Genomic DNA, 6,000 nt, shown 5'->3' on the forward strand with positions numbered 1-6,000 from the left:
AAAGCCATTTAGAGTGAGAGGGCAAACATTAGCAGCCAAATCCTCTCAAAAGTTGATAAGCAACTGGTAAAAGCCAGAAAAGTGTCTCAGAACAGAAACCCATTTGTTTACCTGCCACACATTCAATTACTTGCAGTTTCAAATGGTTGGGTAGCAAAAAACCCCATGGTGTCATTGCACTCTCTCTGACTCTTCATGCTACCTCTTTTGTGAAATGACCCACTTGGCTCACCTTGATCCTCTTTTCCAATCCAGCTTTTCTTGCTCTGATACTTGACCCTGTGTTAAGGCTTGGTTTTACCCTGATGGGCTTCTGTGCTCTGCTGGAAAGCTCACAAGCCTGTTAAACAGCTACTAAACTGCAAACTGGTGATGTACTGGTTTTATTTAGCACAGGGATGACATCTCTGAATAAAAAATAAAAGACAACTAAATTAAAAATGGTGATTTTACATAAATTTGTGAGTTACCACGGTTTTTACTCAAATTAATGTTCATGACACGCTATGGAGGTCAGGTACCTACAGTTGTGATTGATTTAGGTTTTCAGTTCAGTTGAGGTGCATAAGTCACATGAAAAAGGCAGCAATACACATTTGTTCCAGCCAAGGAAGTAAATAGGTGCAACTGAGAGCACATAATAATGTTTCTATTACACAACAAAGCACAGATTTTCTGATCATGGACAAAATATGCACTGTTATTCCTTGGGTCCCAGGTGTGACTGTGTGGAGCCTGTGCAGTATGGATACAACACAAGGGCAGAAGTTTGTATTCTGCTTTGCTGTTGTAGCAATCCTGCTGCCATCCTTCTTCTAATTCACTTGCAGAGGCATTATAAAGGATTAAGATGCATTCATTATGAGAATGAACAGAATAGCAGCACAAAGAGAACCAATTTTGAATGGAAAAGCAAGCTGTAGATAGGAATGCAGTTTCCCTTTTGCAGATTTTGCCTCAGGCCAGAACATCAAGTTCTTATTCGAGGCATCACATTTTCAGTCAAATTCTTTTTCTAGGTTCGTCTTTTGATACATGATTTGCTGTTATTCCTATCAAATAAAATGGGCAATAGTGGTGTTATCATCATAATAGTCCAAGGATATAAACAAGCCCCAGTTTATGTTTCTCTCTCTCCCTACACACCTTGTTTCAGTGTGCCAAGAATTATTAGCTGGGTTTTTTCCCATCCCTCATTTAGAAAATAAAATATGGTTGGACTAATTATATTTTGAAAGTTAATGGTTTTAGCTGATCTACGTTGAACTCTTGGAGAGCAGCCACATCAAATGAGTTCCTGGTAATTTGCCATGACTTCACCATGTGCAGCTCCATGAAATTACATGCCTCCCATATGGCTGTTGCTATAGCTATGCCAAAATCATCCAATTACACTGTAATCTTGCTTGTGGCCCTTCTTGAAGGAAATCTGCATACATCTTATATCTGGGTAGATAAAATGGTTTGGGTTTTTTTAGCTCTCTGTAGTATTCTCTCAACTACTGGAAAACTTATTTATATCAAAGTACTCAGAACATGATGGTTAAGAGATTATGCAGTGTACTTTATAATAAATACTTACAATAAAGGAATATTGTCTAATGGATAACCTAGACCTGATTTTTTTTGGCTGTTTCTCTAGCTTTTATTGTCATGTTTAGCTGGGTTTAAGGGCTGTTCAGTGTGATGTACTGGATATTAATGTTCCTTTTAAATTCAGTTTATGTCAATCTGAATGGCAACATGCTGATCCAGGCATCAGATTCCCAGCCCTCCTGGGCATTTCCAGAATCCTTCCACTCCTGGAACTTCCTTTTGGCTTTTTTTGTTTTGTTTTGTTTTGTTTTTTCTCTTGCACTTTACTGTGCTTCCCAGGCCTGGATCTATATATGGATTCACAGCGTTGCTCTTTCTGCATGTTCAAGGGCAGGCCATTAACTGCATGAAAACGATCCAAAATGAGCAGGATGCTGAAAAGCTTCCCACACAGCTTAGCAAGGGACTTGTAATCCTTTTGTCTAGGTACACACTTCTTCGGGCTGAGGTACTTGTGTGAAATTTTAATATTTAGCACTGCTGGAGCTGGTAAATCATACCCACATCTTGGAAAACTCTGGAGCCCCACAACTTATTTGTATAACACTTGCAGAAAGCTGTCTGCAAATTCCCTCCATCTGAATCAAACTGTTAGACTGTATCTCTCACCTGTTGATTAATAGAAATACTTTCCTTCTGACTTTAATCCTCTCATTCCTTACTCATTTGTATTCACCTGCATTCCCTTGCTCTGTGTTTACATTGTAAACTGCCTGGAAGCAGATGGCAACAGGAGGAGGACGCTCTGCAATGGTAATTACTCTTGTTATCATGGATATTTAGGAAAAGATCACCTGCAATCCAACTGTGCTTACAAAAGCTGGACTTGGTGCATCATAGAGGGATGCTGTTGCTGGATTATGTGTGCTGTACAGGATTTCACAGAATCATAAAGGTTGGAAAAGACCTCTAAGACCAGCCCAGCACCACCATGCTCACATCTAAACCATGTCCCCAAGTGACACATCCACATGCTTTGTGAATACTTCCAGAGATGGTACCAGATAAAAGCAGTTCAGGCTTTTATTCACTCCCATTCCATTGGTAAGACTGAGAACATATTAAGACATTGCCTCTACACATTAAAAATTTGGGTTTTGGTACACCCTGAAACAGTGAAAAGCTTTTCATAACTCAGGAACAGACTTCTGGCCAAATAAGGATGAAAAGATTCAGAAAATTACACCATGAAAACAGACTGTAGGCTTTTTCTACTGTTCCTGTACTGAAGAAACAAGTAAAGGTTGGAAAACCTTTCCATGAAATCAATCAGCACAGCAATCCTGCTGGATCTAGCTGAATTTCAGCTTTATAAGCTCAGTTTTGTAATTTAAGCACAAGACTTCTCTGCTAAAATATCCACCAAGATAATGTAGATGCCATTGCATAAAACAACAAAAGGTCTATAGAGAAACCAGTATTGAAATTTAGATTGATCTATTTGAACTTGGATGAGTTAATATATCAAACCTGTATTTATGGTCCAACAGTATGGGATAATACTGCTTGAAGAGAAATCTTGCCCCTTTATTAGAGTGATGCCTGGGTACACAGCCACCTGAAGAACTGCATCTGGAAGGATTAATAAAATGAAACATGAGATCTCATGGCCAGGGATTTCAGTCTTTCAACTCCTTCCCTTGCAAAACCGTGATTGAATTGGCATTTCAATACTGAGAGAAATCCTATGGTTTTTGGTCCTCAAATGTAAATTCCACTGTAATTCAGTAAACCAAAATGCACTAGCACTGCTCTTTTTCAATGTCATTCTTCATGCAGACTCAGGAAGAACACACACTGATAGCAAGAGATTGCAGTGGAGTTGCTTAATAGAGTTGTTTCACTTTCCATATGACCTGCAGTACTTTTTTGTTCTGCTCAGTGCCCCACCATTTCCCAGAAAACACTTGTATTCAGAGAGAGGAAAAGATAAATCCAGCTCCAGGATATTTTCTGTAGAGCGCATTAGAGTAAGTGCTTTTGGGTGTGATTTAAAGTTTTATAGTGAAATGATGCTTCTGCTAGCAGAAAGTCTCCAGCATACTTTTATAGCCATTCTACTCTCTGTCCTTTGACTTTGCTATTAAGGTTTAGCAAGACTAATCAGGAGCATTATTTGGAAATATTAGGTAATAAAGACTGGTCTGTTTAATAAAGACTTGCTCTGTTTAAATCTGACTGCAGCTGGGCAAATTAGTGGTGCTGATCCCTTCTGTGCAGGCTCCGTGAGCTGTATGGCCAGGACAGGACCTGCCAGCTCCATCCTTTCCACATGCCTCAGGTTTTTGGACCTTGTCTTGTGCTCCTCTGGGAGGATACTTGAACTCTAGCAGCTGGAGCCCAAAGCTGCTCTGTCATTCCATGATTCCATCTGCCAGATGCAGCAGTTGAACCTGCTGCATGTATAACCCTGACTACCAGGTAATAAAACTGAGAGGAGAGTGAAAAGTCCACATGGTAGTTTATATCCTAACTGTATTTATTTTAGATAAATATTTACCTACACACACACAGCGGCACATACATAGGAAAGCGCTATTTGCACTTTCTCTTAAAAGCTTTCAGAGATATTCATCTTTAATATTCTAGCCCAGCACAGCTCACAAGCTACACAATATCCTGCAGAAATCCCTTTCATTATCTCCAAAATGTCTCATAATGTTCTATTCGTAATTTGCTTTGACATTAAAATAAAAATGTTAATATTCTCAGTATCTCCTTTCCTTGCTTATGTTCCTCAGGAAGATCTGGCAGCCCACAAAAGCCAGATGGTGACTTGAACTTCCCAAATGAACTGCCTGGCTGCTGCTACAAAAAGGGATGGTTTTGCTCCCTCCTATCTCATCCTGAAGGGCATGTACCTAGTCCTTCCTTTGCATTGGCGCTGCCTCTAGCCGATCCCTCCAGTAAAAAAGGCAAAGAGTCTATTAACTAGAGATAGGTTAAACCAGGTGAAGAGAACATGCTTGAAGAAGGAAGCAGGACCACTGTGAGAATACTTGGAGGGTTCCCTAAGGGACACGGGGCCACCTGCAGCTTCATGGCTCCGAGGTGAAGTCAGGATGTCAGACCAGGACTAGGACCAGTGCTGGAGGCTACCGAAGGGGTAAGGCAAGCCTAATATCAAGCCAGCAAGTGAGGCTAGGACAGCACAGACCTACAGCATAGCTCGCACAAGAACTGAGTGAGGGGCCAGAGCTGAGATTAACTAGGTCTCCAGTTCTCTGGGACAGGGACGGTGAGGTGGAGGCCCCTGGTGATACTTATTAGAGCCATTAAGATCCATTAGTGCCTGCTGAGTTCTGACAATGAAAATTACTCCTTTCTATGGACTACCAAATTTGTTCACAGTTTGACATCTGATTATGCCATGAAGCTCACGCCTTCTCATTGCCAAGGCAGGAGCAGCAGGCAAAGGATTGAAAATACCTAAAAGCCCCATTATGAGAAGTGTTAAAACACTAAAATACTTTGAAAACAAACAAAAAGTAGTGTGTGGCTGCAGTACACCACAGGGCAAGGACTGGGCCAGACCTGGTGTGCACAGCACTCTGTCCTTCAGAGCCTGAGTTTTGGAAGGTGGAGAGAGAGAGAAAGAGAACAGACTGTATTTTGTTCACCTGAAAACCAGACCCCAGTAGTACATTGTCCCTTGCCCTCTTTGGGACAAAGATGATGAGGGGTCTGGAGCATCTCTGTTATAAGGAGGGACTGTGGGAGCTGGGCCTATTTAGTCTGGAGAAGAGAAGACTGAGAGGGGATCTCATGAATGCATATAAATATCTCAAAGACAGGTTCCGAGAGGATGGTGCCAGACTGTTTTCAGCCCAGCAACAGGACGAGGATCACTGGCCATAGACTAAAGAACAAGAAGTTTCACCTCAACACGAGGAAGAACCTCTTTCCATCGAGGGCAGCAGCGCACTGGCACAGCTGCCCGGGGAGGGTGTGGAGTCTCGCGCACTGGAGACATTCCGAACCCACCCGGATGCGTTCGTGTGTCACTGCTCCAGGTGACCCTGCCTGGGCAGGGGGGATGGACCGGGTGATCTCCACAGGTCCCTTCCAACTCTAACAATTCTGTGATTGGAACGGACTGTCCGCGGAGGTGGTGGAGTCACGGTGCCTGGAGGTGTTTGAGGAAAGCCTGGACGTGGCACGCAGTGCCATGGTCTGTTTGACATGGTGCTGTCCGGTCACCGGTCAGACTCGGCGATCTCGGGGGTCTCTCCCAGCCCGCCTGACCCTGTGCTAGCTTGTGCTAGCCTGTGACAGCCCGTGATATTCAGTGATTCAGCCGCCCAGCCGCTCCCGCCGCCCTGAGGGCGCTGCCGCCGCTCCGCCCGGCGGGGCGAGGCCGCGCCACCGCACGTCACGGGGCGGGGCGGGTCAGCCATCTTGGGC

The sequence above is a fragment of the Corvus cornix genome, chromosome 7, assembly GCF_000738735.6.
Source record: "Corvus cornix cornix isolate S_Up_H32 chromosome 7, ASM73873v5, whole genome shotgun sequence".
In the NCBI taxonomy this organism is placed as follows: Eukaryota; Metazoa; Chordata; class Aves; order Passeriformes; family Corvidae; genus Corvus; species Corvus cornix.